The sequence below is a fragment of the Epinephelus fuscoguttatus genome, linkage group LG18 (assembly GCF_011397635.1).
Source record: "Epinephelus fuscoguttatus linkage group LG18, E.fuscoguttatus.final_Chr_v1".
NCBI classification, from domain to species: Eukaryota; Metazoa; Chordata; class Actinopteri; order Perciformes; family Serranidae; genus Epinephelus; species Epinephelus fuscoguttatus.
In genome coordinates, this window is record NC_064769.1 from 10,904,254 (window position 1) to 10,919,742 (window position 15,489).

The 15,489-nt window shown below is 40.0% G+C and overlaps 1 protein-coding gene across 10 annotated transcripts in view; it reads right to left on the bottom strand.

Annotated features, from left to right (window-relative positions):
- Positions 1-15,489, bottom strand: part of dab2ipb (DAB2 interacting protein b) — a 213,345-nt gene that overhangs the window by 75,709 nt on the left and 122,147 nt on the right. Inside the window, exon 1 of one of the 10 annotated variants that reach the window (XM_049603717.1) lies at positions 2,969-3,460. The exons of the other annotated variants lie outside the window; for them this stretch is intronic. The gene's annotated coding sequence lies outside the window, so the exon portion shown is untranslated. Of the gene's footprint in view, positions 1-2,968; positions 3,461-15,489 lie in introns of those variants that run through there. 10 annotated transcript variants of the gene reach the window in all.

Below are 15,489 nucleotides of genomic sequence, written 5' to 3' on the forward strand. Positions count from 1 at the left end.
TTGGAGATGCATGTTTTTTGGACACCGACAATAAAAATGGCAAATTGCTTAAAGGAATACTTCACCCCCCAAATGACCATCTATACATCAATTATTCACCTTATGCTACTTTGAATTTATGAAGAAAGGCTTAGTTTTTCTCGCATGCCTTCGGTGAACAAAGACTCCATAAACTGAGAAAATTCTTAATAAATTGAAATAATAGGTGACCAAACTTAACAAAATCAAAAGTAAAATAAAAAAATATGTGACTACTGTTTTTGTCAATAGAGTCTGGCTTTGAAGACAGCATAGCTAAGTTTCACTTTCAGTTTAGTTTTAAATACTATGGATTTTAGCAAAAATACATGTGTTTGAGAAGTACTGAACATATGACTGGATAAATGAGACTTAGAGTATACCACAACAGTTGTGTGAGTGTTTGTCAACACATGTTTTGATATAGTTTGGCTGTTGTTTTAAGTGGACCCCTATGACTTCAATTCATTACAAATTTTCTCCGTTTTTGGATTCTTTGTTCGCTGTTAAGACATACAAGAAAAACAAAGTCTTTCCTTACAAATTCAACATATCAAGGGGTGGGTAACTGATATATAAATGGTCATTTTGTGGGTGATGTGTTCCTTTAAATAACATAACTATACAGATGACGTACATACAACAGTCCTGAGCAAACACCTGTGCTTGCTTGGATGTTCATATTTGTGTGGTCACGATTAAGTGTTGTTGATTAAGTGCTGAACCACCGCTGTTCCTCCAACCCCCTCTGTAAAGTGTCAGAGCTTCAGACCTATTGACCCCCTGTGGAGTGACCTATGGGTGCAGCACTGACACACTCCTCCCTCCCTGTACATGTGTCTGATCAAATGCTCTGCTCCACTTCACCAGCTCTCAGTAAATCAATGGACATCGCTGAGATGATCTATGACAGAGTAATTAAACAGATGGGAAGGAAGTGGGGGAAAGATGCCGGACAAAGCTAAGCTCTGCATTGATCCTTACCTTTCGCTGCAACACAGATGCGTCAAGAATTCTCTTTTATATCATACATCATGTTTTGACTTTGTACATTACATAAGTTCAGTCCAAGCAGGAATTAAGAGCAATGTCCTGGAAGGTAAATGAAGATTGCATAAGAGGTTTAGTCACCCAGAAAAAACTAGTACACAAAATATTGAGACATTAACAACAGCAGACTGTTGGCCCTCATGATTTGTCTTCACTTTAGTCATCTTATTTGCTTCCCTTTTTCTCACACTGTTTGTCTCCATGTCACATTCACTCTAAATATCTCCCCCTCTTGGTCCAACTGCATGTTAAAGGCTCTGAAAATGACTAACAGCTCTATTTCTTGCTCTGACATCCTTCGTCTAGGCTTCTGGTTAGCAAGCGCTGACCTAAAATAGGAATGTTGGGAAATACTAAAACACACAAAACATATGCATACAGTATACATACACACATCTGCATGTGGTATGTGCACATATATTACTGTGTGCAGAAGCATTTGCTCATGCATGTAAACAGATACAGTACCCCAGGGTGATGGAGAAAAAATAGGAATCACACTGTTCCTGCATACAAATACAGACTGACACAAATGCTCGGAGCATAATATGTAGGAGATGAACTTGGTTTTGTTCTGGAGGGCTCAACAGCAGGCTACAATCAAGAGGACCACCAGCTGAGCTCTCACACTGAAACCTATCTGCATACTGCAGTAAACAAGCCACAGAGCCATCAAACTATCATTTATGTGTTTACTAAACCAAAGATGGCTTTCTCCCGTGAAGCCATCTCGGAGGAAAATAAATGTTTGGTTGAACGCTGCCTCTCCAGTAGAAAATGTTAAACTCAACTCTTCCTCCGTAATGTGGCAGCGAGGTTTGGTCGTGTTCAACAGCTACTGACAGCTTCTGTGTTTTAACTGTGATGTTAATGAGACACATTAAAATGGAATTACTCTAATAAGTGGAATAACTTAATTATACTTGATGTGTGGTTGCTGACTAATCTGATGCATGTAAGTAGCGTGTTTAGTATGTTTTACGCCCAACTGTAAAACTGCATATGGTGCATTAACAAGAACGCAGATGTTTGTGGAAAATATCTCATCACATTAGGAAATGCATTTAAATAATATATCCATAAATGTAAATGTATCTGGGACAGCTCATGTGATAATTTGTACTTACTGACTGAACTGTAATTGTAAGATCTCTATAAATGTAACATAGCAATATAAACTCCTCAAGGCCTGGACAAAATGATGACTAACAACCAATGTTAGCCTTTCCACTCATCTCCTCTCCTGTGCAGACATTACAATGTCTCCACACTGAAATTAGCTGTTGCTCTTGGAGACTCCCAAACTCTCTATCCTTGGGACACACAGCTCTCCTTCTTTAAACTGCTAATTGCCTCCAACATACGACTTGCGCTGAGAATGCCAGCCAAAATCAGCCGGCTGACCTCACAGCGTGGCCCAGTCATCTGATTTGTGTTAGCTGGCTGCCCTCCGCCACACAGGCCACGCTTTGTGTGATGTTGCTACATGTAGGTTATGGTCAGCAGTCACAATCCAAAACCCCATCACTGCATTATCATCTCTGGTGTCACATATATAACACAACCAATGCACTGCACTGAATGAAAGCCCTTTGGGAGTTAAAAGCAATTATATAATAATGACTGAGCAACCTGAATGTACGCAGGATGTAGTAGAGTGTGTGTGTGTGCTCAGGAGAGCAGCCTTCTTTGCATTGTCAGTGATAGAGAGAAGCGAAGAAAGAGGAGGGCAACACAGCTGGACGGCACACAGAGGCAGAGGAGCGTAAACAGTCTCAGGGAAGCATCCTCTAGTTCACATTTCTATTCGTGGCCACATGTAAAAATATAACCTCCCACACTGCATGAACCAACACACAAAGGACGGCGAGTGACATGTGAAAAGCAGAGAAACACTCACCAGGCATTGTCAGAATTCCACAGAACAATCAAAGGCAGGCGGAGAGAGAAACTGAGGCTGAGCCAGAACAAGAGAGGAGAAAAAAAAAAAAAGAAGAGAGGCAGGGATGGGTAAGGGCAGAGGCGATTTCAAAGCTCCATTTTTCCCCCCCTCTGCTGCCGCTGCAGACTGCTGCTCGCCTCTTCGCTTCCTTACTTGTGGTCCTCTTCCTCCTTCTCTCCCCGACTCCTTCTCTCTTTCCTCCTGCTGCTGCTTTAAGACAAGGGGTGGAGAATGAGCGCTACAATGCTCTCCCTCTCTTGCTGCTCCCTCTCCTCCTTTCGTTCTCCCACCCTCTCTTGTTCACTCTGTACAGAGCATGCCCTACTTCCTGTGTTGTCTCTGAAATGGGACGCACTGTCTTCTCTTTCTTCTGTTTGTTTTTCTTTCATTCGGCATGAATGAATTTAAGGGCACCCCGACACTTGACTCTGGTTTGGGAATGATGAAGATTGGTCCCCTTTTCTCCTCTGTTGTCTCTCCCCCTCCTACTAACTCCAGCTAAACCCACTCCCTTTCACTGTCAGTGATTGACTGCACCTCCCATTTCTGTCTCCTTGCGCAGGGAGGAGCCTGCATATGGTGTGCCGGGGGTTGGAGGGTGGTGGATCACATGTATGTGTGTGTGGCGCAGCCTAGCGTGGCCCTGCCTCCCCCCCTCTTGTGTGGCTCCAGTGGGAGTGTGCGTGCTCTTTGTCCTGTCAACTCTAGTGCGAGGTGTGCTGCTTTCCCTGTCAGCTACTACTGCTGCTGCCGCTGCCTCCGTTTGGGACCCGGGGGAGGCTGCATGTGCCGGCAACCTGCCCTAAGCATGGACACAGTTCAGCTGGGAGACCAGGACTCATGCTGAGGCTCAGACAGAAAAAACACTGTACATATGAGGCAGGAGCTCAGCTTTGGCAAAGTGACTTGGCTGATGGGGCCAGCCAAAGGGTTGGTAGTAGTGAGACTGGAATGTGGGTGGGAGGGCTTTGCCATGCTCAATTTGAGCCGGGATTGGTAGACTGGCAGAGGAGATAGGGGTGAGTTTGAGGCTATTTCCAGAGCTCGCACACTGACAGAGCTGGCAAAGGGGGATAAAAGGCCGGGGCGGGACACACCGATAAGGCGCGGCAGCTGTGGACAGCTGGTTCAGAAAAGCCACGGCCGCTAATCTGCACTCCCCGCACGTCTGCAATGATGTCATCAAACATGACATCACCCTCACCCCTTATACTCCCGGACACATGACACACACATACACATACACACAAGTGCACGTGTAAACCAGATGACCACACAATAGGGTGTGGGGGGAGGGTACAAATAGTGAGGTCTGAGTTCATACCTTTTCAAAACAAAAGGTCACTGGCAGCACATTGTTAGCTTTACAATGACCAAATTATGGAAAGTATCTCAGTAGTTTTCTGCTGGCCACCTGTTTCCTCCTGAAGCTGACTAAGAAGTCTGCCTAACACATACCTGGTAACTTATTATAATTTCACTCTATTTTTGTCAATGTTTAAATTCCCATTTTAATAACTGAGGAATTTTTAAATCACTAAATAAATGTATACAGTAAGTATTTGATGACCATAGCTTCATACAGTAGAGTTATACAAACAGTGGCTACAGGTTCCTGCCTAGGAGGACTTAATACCATAACAATTACTTAAACTCCTTAACTGTAGCAGCATGTTCAGTGACCAAAAAGCTGATTTTAATTCAATCTCAGCATGGCGTGTTGTGGATTATAGATTAATGACTTGCTCTTACAGTGAGAGCAACGTCAGGTGGAAACCAGTGCAATTGCTCTGCAATGACAAGAGGGTGATTAAACTCCATGGAAAATTCTGAAACCATAGTTTGCTGTGTTTTTGTATTGCACTGCATTACATGATAAATGTCTCTCTTTGTTTAGTTTATTCCTTATTTCAGTGCATAATTTGTTAGTTTTAAGAGTATAAAAAGGTATTTCATATTTGCAGTAAGTGCTCTTGTTTAGATGAGAGGTGTAAAAAGTGTTCATACACTTGAGTATTGCGTTATGTTTTGTGATACTGTAGCGATTCTCAAAAACAATGCATAGATTTTTATTGTTTAATTTTTTTTATTTTTATACTTTGTTTATCTAAAGAATTCTGCAAGCACTTGGTGTCATGTTCTTTATACCATGATAGTTTTCCAAAAATCAGATTTAAGAAATTGCAATATTTCACCAGTATTGCAATATATCACAATACATTGAATTGTAAACTCTGTATCGTGATACGTATCGTATCGCCGGGTTGTTGCCATGACACAGTCCTAGTCTAGATAATTGCTATGTACGTGTTGGGTGTTTTATAGCCAAGCTTCTGCCTTCAAATCAAATATCAATATGGTAGTCTTATTAAGAAAATCTTCTAATTATCAAACATTATTTTTTTTCCAAACACCTTTGAAAGTAACATCCCAAAAAAAATCATAGCCAGCCACATCACACTTTACATCTGCCCAAGTAAAATTATGAATATAAGCAGACCTGTATATGCCTGAGAGAGAAAAATCTGAAAATTGTACTGGACTGTAAAGTGCAACAACTGTGTAAACAATGCCATGCTCAAAACTCTGTGAATGCATCATCAGAAAAAACACGGCGTGTTTTCTGATAGAAAGGACAAGAGTGCAGTCTGAGTGCAGACAGCTATTTCAGAGGGTGTGTAAATGCACAATGAAAAGCTGAACATCTGACCCAGACATAATCCAGCTAACAATGACAGCACAGCACTCAAAGAACACAGCATTTTGAAGGGATACCGAGATCTGTCTAGCCAGTGCTGTCTCATCTCTCCATCACTTTAGTGTCTGCGTCCATATTTACAATTCTCCATGTAGAGAGCATGCAACACGATGCAATGACAGCCATCAGTAAAGGATTCAACAGACTCCAGAGATCACGCTAATAGATTCTGACAGATCTCAGTTTGTTGCAAAAATGCTGTTTTATGATGGTTATCTTGTAAAGGTAAATGGGAATGACAGAAGAGCATCCTGTGAAATGTAATGTACCTTTGACTTTGGTGGCAGCCCATCCTGCTGCTCAAAGGAGGAGCTATGAGCAGTCAGAGAGGTAAACAGGCAGCTCGGCACCTTGCTTCTTCAATGTTTGTTTCTAACTAGGTCAGACTGCACCAGCGGAGCTGTGCTGCTGTTACACCACATATGCCAGTCTCTCTCTTCTCTTTTTCACTAAGTTTAATTCAGTTCCAGCTATACTAGATAAATATTACAGCAACGTTCTTTATTAACAGAGCATAAACATGGGCATTTATCAAAAAGAATGATAAATTACAGTACCCATATTTAATATCAGTTGAATGTGAGAACATCCGCTCTGTAGATGAGTCATGTTCGTACGAATGCGAAGAAGAAGTAGTTAAAGGGGAACTACACCCATTTTCAAAATTCACATGTTATACCTGTGGTCTAAGACAGGTCAAAATTATTAGTCCACTGTCAACTTTCCCCCTAATCCAAAAACTAGAATACTAATACTCAAATTTGTGATGTCATCGTGTGAACAGTCTGGAACTGCTCCATGGACAATTGCAGCCTTCAAATGGAAGTTGTGAGCTTGCGGTTAAAACACTGTTTGGCGTTCAAGTGGTAAAATCATGAAAACATTGCTGCTCAGCAACGGCAACATAGACGCTACTGTTGGCATCCACCATAGCTACCAATTTAGCAACCTTGTGAGTGGGTAATGTAATGCAGGAAATGCAAAGCCATAATGACACAGGACAAATATGAGGCGGTTGGAAATAACCACATTTTTCTCAAAAAGAAACCCTTTTTACACAGAGTTAGCACTACAGGGCTGCTGTAAAGCCCCTTCTTTATGCATCCATAGCATTTTTACACAGAACTGAACAATGGCGGAATCACTCCACCCCAGTGTGGGATCTTAAATAGCAGGCCAACATCCCTAAAGCAGAAGAGGTGTGATGGGCAAGATGTGTAACACAACAGCGTCGCCCTGTAGTGTGACACATAACATACACATCGGCGGTGCTTTACAAACAATAACAGTGGCATAACGTGGCAATAACAATCATTTACCGTCCCTGTTGTCTTGCAGCTGCTCCTATCCCCTGCTCGGAGGGGAGAGGCTCCTTCACCTCATTGTTTTCCCAAAGTGCTGACATTTGTGGCTGCTGCTCTTCTTCTTCGAGTTAGCTGCTAACTGCTTCTAGCTGCCTTTTAAATCTCCTGTTGGTGTGCCCTGTCTATAGTCCCATTCTGCCAGCTGTCCCTGTCGCACAGATGCCGTTATGACTTCCACGTCACTTGTAAACTCTTGAGCTTTCTGAAAATTTCCACTTCCCTTTTTGTGGTTGAGAATACCACAAGCAAGGGGAAATCACATGGGCTATTTTCGTAAACAGGGTAAACACAAGCCCATTTGAAGGCTGCAAATGAATTGGGAAATATGTTCGATGACACTGAGAGTAGCAGGGGTAGTGTTCTGAGTATATGCGTACATCCCCAGTTTCAGAACTAACAGTGCTACAATAGAATAAAGCACATTTGGGGTATAAAAAGAAACATTTTGTGGGACCATTCATGGTCTATGGAGCAGCTCCAGACTTTTTACGTGATGACATCGCAACTTCTGTGGTTTCCGGTTTTGAGAGAGAGTAGCTCATGTTAACAAATATTGATATTGCATAGGCCATGGATTTAACAAACTGGAATTCTTAATTCAGGAGGTGTTCCCCTTTAAAGCTGAAACATTCATCTAAGGATTAAGAAAAAACCAAGGCTGTCAGATTCAAGTAATAAAGAATCTAAAATGGCAGTACGGAGTAGATAATGAATATCCAGCCAACATCAGTAAAACGGAAGATTTAGTGGAGTTTATCTCTGTCTGCGCTTCCCCTCTATCAATTCATTTACTGAATAAAGACATGGGTCACAGTGGCTGAGCCTCATACAGACACACCCGTACTCCACGACAGTCTGACCTTAATGAGGCAGTGTCTGGAGGAGGCACAGTGAGTGGTGGATACTAAAGCGCACTAGGAGCCCATCAAGCTTCATCACAGCTGAATCAAAGTTTGAAGTGCTTTATCACACCGAGGTTTCTGAACACACTTTGCAATAGAACAATTCATAAAGAAATAGGTGCACATTAATAAAGTTAATACTTCCAAAATTATTGATGTAGTTCAAGATTTTGATGTGAGATGGCAGATCATGAGACAGGGCGAGGCATGGGTTTTATGCCTTGAAGGTTTCCAGTGATGCAGCATTGTTTATACACAGGAGGGCCAGGAGTTAAGGGAAAGATGAGTAACTGGAGTCTTGTGAACAGAGATGATGCACCGGCTTGTGTGAGGTAATACACTCTGACAGGTAATCAGATGATTCCTTCATCTTTTTCAAGCCAGTTTGCACACACATTTGGCTACTGTGTACATCCAGAGCATTAGAAAGGCTGGCCTGTCTATATGAACAGACAGAGCAATGAACATCACACTGAGTTAGTGTCCAAAGTCACTTGTTTACTGCATGATGCACTACATTTACTCTCCGCTATTTCATTAGTGTCTGAATTCTGTGTCTGAGTGTGAAATGTATTTATTTATCTACTGTATATTGTGCCCACTCCATTGTCCGTGAAATGTACACTACTTTCCGGTATCAATCCCACAGTGCAATGAACCATATCTTACTAATCTGAAAATTAACAGTCGGGCAGCACTGTACCCGTCAAAGATTACACTTGTTAGTTTCAGAAATATAAATTTACAGCTCACTAACTACTCAGTGTCAAGATTAGTGAATGAGTGAACTTGGAGTTATTTTGGACACAGTCTTAGTTTAGTTGCTGGTGATGCGAGCCAGCTGTGATGTGAATCAGTCCACGCAAAGTCAGAAGGACCAGTTGAAATTTGGATGGAAGGCCGGCTTGACACATCACTGCTGGCTTGCATCACAAACAGAAAGGGAAGTGAGGATGATGCTGATCAGTCTGCTGAAACTTGAAGAAGAAAAAAAACTTCCTTCTGCAAATGATCTAAACACACTGGATAGGCATGAGGGGTGGAAGCAACAAAAATGGACTGTTAAAAATGGAGGTGATGAAAAAGAGAGTGATACATTAACAAGTGATTTGATCCATTTAAAGCTGATTTGACTAAAATAGTTGTGATATGGTGAAAACACAGCCAAGTTTCATCATTTTACCCATCTAACCTTCATCATTCACAACACAAAAAATGCCACTCATCATTTACAGAAAGTGGTCTCAATAGTGGGAGTAAAAAAAAAAAATTAAAAACTAGAGTTATCACTTAACGACTGGATACCTCTGCCAACCTGTAAAGTTGCAGTTTACATCCATGTCTGTCTAGACTCATATGTAGCCATGAAAGCAGACAATGCTTCAAATATGGATGTTGCTGCAAAGAAGCTACAAATTCTAAAATGTAGGTTCTTTAAACACATCTTCAAAATGACTGCATAGAAGATCTATACAATCAGCACAGTTTCAAGATGGACGCCCAAGATGAGTGTGACTAATTCAGTATCTGACCAAATGTCACCCCTTCTGTCGGAGTTATGGCGTTGAAAAATGGCCAGCAAACATGATGATGTCACAGTGAAGCTGACCTTGGACATTCTGGATAAAAATGCTGTCACTTCATCAAATTATTGTGTTAGACATTTATGTTAAATTCTGTCAGAAATAGCATACAAATTCTTGAGTTACGGCCAAAAAATGTATTTTGTGAGGTCACAGTGACCTTTGACCACCGGAATCTAATCAGTTCATCCTCGAGTCCAAATGGACATTTGTGCCAAATTCGAGGTAATTCCCTTAAGGCATTCTTGAGATATCATGTTCATAAGAACTGGGCAAACAGAGGTACATACTGATGCACATACGGACAACACAAAAAACATAATGCCTCCAGCAATGGCTACCAGTGTGGAGGCATAAAAATGGAAGTGAAAAAATGCTTATGAATTAATATCGGAAGTGGTGAACCCCACAGCAGATCGAGCGGGGAGCTCCGGGTGCCGGCAACATAAGCAGCAGAAGTTAACACAGTTCATCTGCGCACACTGCAGTGACAAAGAGCTGGCATAAATTCAGCAAAGTTTCCCTTCGAGAGCCATCAGTCAGTCAGTAGGTGTGTTTTTTTGACTGACATTTTGGGTAAAAAAAAAAAATTGCTTGCTTAAAACGATAAATGTCAGTTAGATGTTGTGAATAATGAATGGTAGATACAGACGGACATGGCAGCAGTGGACAGTAACACACCCCAGTTGATTCTTAGAGCAACATTTTTTCAAATAAAATTTCATTCAAGTTTATCAAGTCAATTGACATTACATTTCTTTCTTTCACATGTATTTTTACCCCTCTATTTTTTCAATTCACATGCATTTTCATCACCTCCATTTTTATCAGTTCAACTTTGTTACTTCTACCCTTCATAAACAGGCAGATGGTAACTGGCAATGTAAAAACCTTTGCTAAGTTAGGATGCCATGCACATTTTGCCTTACTCTTGCTCCTCATATCACTCTAAGTGGTGTTCAACACTCAGAATACAAGTGAAAAAATATATATCTCCTACGGGCTGAAATATCTTCATGAAGTGCCTGACATCATTTTCAGTCATTATATAACAAAACAACAACAACAACAAAAACATCTACCAGCCTTTTTAAGTTTTTGTTTACATTTCCTGGAGCTTCATTTTTAGCCTCATGAATATTATCAAGGCCCTTTGGTTCATTACCATCAGTTAATTGTAATGATAGTGATCTAAATGGTGTGAAACCGAAGCTTTTATATATATATATATATATATATATATATATATATATATATATATATACTTCATCTCGCCGTAAGTTGGTTTGGATAAAGTGCACTGAAATTCATACCACAGTATGTCAGATGCACACAGCTAGAGCGGCCTGAAGTTTGCAATATATGAGCTTTTATTAGTCTACGGCAGAATAAAAACCCTGGCGGAGTCCCGTCACAAAGATTACACACTGCACACACACACACATATGCACACACAGAGAGACTACAGACATGAGTGAAAGGAAGGGTGAACAGTAAAGTGGCAGAGAGGCCTGTTAGTGAAGTGAAAGTGGTGAAAATCCATCTAGAGTCATCACCATGGTAATTTAGTGGCTCTATAAGAGTCACTGAGTACCATCTGGACTGTCAGTGCCACTGACCTCTTTTACGCGTGCGTGTGTGTGTGTGTATATTCAATACAAAGCATATATTTGGACATGCTTCCCAAAGAGATTTCTCTCTGGCCAAAAAGTATATTTTTTATTTTGTGCAAGGATTATTTTAGGTGAAAAGCAGAGGTTGAAGAGTCTGATGTGCCATCATATAGACAAGAAAATGTTACATGCAGCTCTAGTATTCAATATTGCTTCAGTGCCAACTTAAAGTTTTGGAAATGACAGTGCATGACCCATTATTATGCCACTGCACAATTATGGCCAACATGACAATCACAGTTATTTTGAGCAAAACTGAGGTCATGATTATTTATCACAGTTATTCACTGATTTAAGGGGTACATTTTTTTGAACACTAATGCCTTATTTTGAATCTAAATAAAACTGGTCCTTATTCACAATGATCTCCTAGAGGCAAAATATACAGAAAACTTTTCACCCAAAATTAAATCAACACAGCACCATCTTTACTCGCAACCTGTGCTACATTCTTGCTTATTAATAAATGTTTGCATCAAAATAAGATTCAAAAAGAGGTTCTTGTTCACCTGGATTCAATTCAATGCACTCCTAGAAGCAAAATATAAATAAAACTGAGCCCAAACTACAGGCTTACTAAAGATAAATCAGAGTTTATTGAACATGTATCTGTGGCAAAATGTGACTGCATTGGTTATTTTAATTTGTCTTTGGGAGCTGGATGAATACAGTGATGTGCTGTACAGCATCACTGTTATGGATGTCTGATTGATGCTGAACAAGGACAAGAATTCGGTGAGGTATGGTTAGCGGCATTATTTTTCTTGGCCTTCATGCATTCATTGTACTGCATACTTAAGAGTTTTATTCAGGTGTTTGACCAAGCTAGTTGTGTTACTTTGTAGGGCAGACACAAGTCTCATGCACTCTTTGCATATGATTTGTTCTTGCTTAACATCATGTGCCCTAAATCCAAAATACTTCCACACAACAGATCACCTTCTTCTCCATACATTTGATTTTCGTTTTGCCCGTCTGCAGCCAAAACATTCAGGTAAGTTTTTCGCAGGCTGCCGCTGCAGGGTGCGCGTGCAGCAGCAGCATTACAGCTCCCCAAGTGTGGAGGCTGGCTGTTCGTTTAGGAAGCGCTTGATTTGATATGCAGCAGAGTTTTCTAGGAGCGGAACATGCATTTTAAACACCAATATCGCAGTTGATCATCTTCAATTAATTGTGGGGAAGCCAAGAATATGATCAAGATTAGTATTTGATTACTGTGCAGCTCTTTCACCTAAACTGGGATCAACCACCCAAAAAATGATCAACCTGTTGAAAGGACACTGGTGTATGATTTTTTACTCTTTTACCATACGCTTTACTCCTACTCTATTCTTATAATTTTCAGAGTAAAAACATGTTTTCATTTAAGAAGGCAACAAAGATATAACATGTCTAATATGTGTGAATGATAAATAACTGAAAGCTAGTGACCGGAGTAGATTCAAGAGAGGAATGAATGAGTAAATGAGTGTTTGCATGCGTACTGAGCAGTCCTTTAAAGGGATGCGCAGGGAGCTGCTTTGATGGGGCCCTCGGTATTCCTGTCACGCCCAAGGCCCTATCCATTACAGCTCATTACCCGGGGAGAGAATGAAAGAGAGGAGACCCTTGGCCATGCTCGCTCAGGCTCACAAAAGGCCCAGCAGGGTTAAACGTCAACCGAGCCACCGAAACCCACCAGCTGTGCAGGTGTCAACACCACTGCAATAGCCTCGGGGTTGATTATGCAGATAGCGAAGTGATCGGTGAAGCAATACGCTGCATGGTTCTCTAGAATACATTGAACCTAATCTGGTCCACCGTAAATCTCACACATTCCGTTCATTTATATGAGGGATGCATACATTCCTTAAAGGAAGTAAATAACAAGCCAAAGGTTTTTGAACAGCGCCGAGCTGAGAAGTGGAACCAAGGCCATATGAAATCTTACTGCACATCAGCACATCATAATGGAACCTTCACTTGCAAAGCTTTCTTGAATTAGTTTGAGGGACTGTACTTACAGATGAATCTGAAAAGATCAGTGGATATTTTGGAGGGTACAATTTGTGCATCACTTAATTTGTTCCAACAAGACTTTATTACAGTACATAATCACATTAATAAGCTGCTAGTGGCCTCCTGGCCTCTCTTTCAAGCCACTGAATTAAATCTTTGTAAAAGACTGAATACACTCCGTTTATTTTCTGGAATTTTAATTAAAAAAAAAAAAAAGCTTTACTCAAAGAACATCATTGGTCTATTTCGTCAGGTTTGCTTATTTCAATCACATATAAAATTTCAATCATATTGAGGCGAATAATTCTAACATAAACCAAAAAATACCATTTATATAATTAAATCAAATAAAACTGAGATGAACTTAAAATATATGTAACTGTAGCTCATAGAATTTTATTAATTTACTTTAATAAAATGTATGTGGTTACTGTTCATAATTCTATAACACATTTGAAATAAAGAAAATTATTAACAGTCATTACATTTCCTGTATTTGAAATAAATATAATTTCTTAACAGTATTAGCCTACATAATCCTAATTAAAGTAAATCCAATATGTTTGAAATGCACAAAATTTATTTACACATTACAAAAACTTTATTTAAGTAAATTCTACAAGTTATAATTAAATATTTTTTTTCATTTTGTTTGATTTAATTACATAAATGATACCTTTTTAGGTTAAGGGCGAAATTTGATGACTTAATAAGAAAGATTCTTTTATGTAATTGAAATATGTTAACCTGATGACAGACCAAATAATTTCTTTGATTTCTGCACATTTTCATCTGAAAATATTTAATAAAACAAATTCTGTCTTTTTCCTGTATTGACCCTCGAGCACTCACTGACATATCCTTCTTGACTGTTTGAGAGGAGAATTTTCAATAATATTTTTCTGAAGTTGTTTGTTTCTGAGAGTGTTTGAACAACCAACACTAGCAGTAAGAAAAAACAGTCTCATTCAGAGGAGTTTGTCTTAGTTAATGTACTTGAGATACTTTGGGGACTCTGCGTAACAGACAGTATAACCTTGGACATCAATCTATAAAACTTGTTCTGTTTGACGGTGGCAGAGAACTAAAACAGAAAAAAACACAGACACTCATCCTTGGTGCTAGAACTTCAAAACTGAATAGCAATCTCTGTCCTTGAAGCAAATGAAGAGCCCTCTGTTTATATAAGCAGGATAGATCAACCTTTTCAAAAACACCCACCTCTGCCGAAGCACCTAAACAACACCGCATTTCTCGTGAACTAATAAGTTCCTTGTTATAATCTCAAAAAAGAGAGAGATTATGCCATGAAGCCATGCAATCATCACCAAATTAAGAGTCATTAGCTTTTGAGATGCTAATGCTACCCTGGTCTGTATGGGATAGAGCTTACTAATGCACAGTGGTAGGTGAAACCAGCTCTGTACAACACATTATTACCCTGAGAGCTCTGTTTCATCTACGCCAAATCATGCTGATGCATTGCAAATGAGATGGTGTGAGGGGAAGGATGCCAAAGAGAGAAGGAGAAGGAGAAAGATGCACTCTTCCTCTGTCTAATTATACTGCTGCAATGGACATAATGGAAGCACTGCTGTTGTTTTTCTTCTGATTGGCAAAAATACCCGTAGCTGGGCATCTGATTGTTGTCTTTACTGAGTACATTACTTGTCTGGACAGTGTCCAGACCCACATCCTTACTGTGTATGCATACATTGTGCTAGTAATCATCACCAATAAATACTGAATCAACAGAGAAGACCATGCAGTGAATGAATAAGTGAATGAATGAATATAAAGATGAAGCCAGAAGGAAATGAAAATAAATGGATCACTTCTCTGACTGAAAAAAGAGTGTGACAGTATGTGTGTGCATAATCAACAAAGTCTCAGACCTGCGTGACGTGGACACAACCGCTTAACATTGCATAACATAGTTGTGGGCATGAAATGTCTTAAAATGATGTGCCAATGCAAAGTCTATTGGGAACGGTCACAGTTTCAAACATGTGGTTAATGTTGTGAAATGGTTGCAGCTTGGTTAGGTTTAGGGGAAGAATAATATGTTAGGTTTACAGACCAAAAATAAACTTGATTAGGTTTAGGAAAAGGTCATGGTTGTGGTTACAATAACTGCATACAGGATGTAAGCGGCATAAACTTGTGTATGTTGTGTAGTTACTTAACGTTCCTTTGTAAAG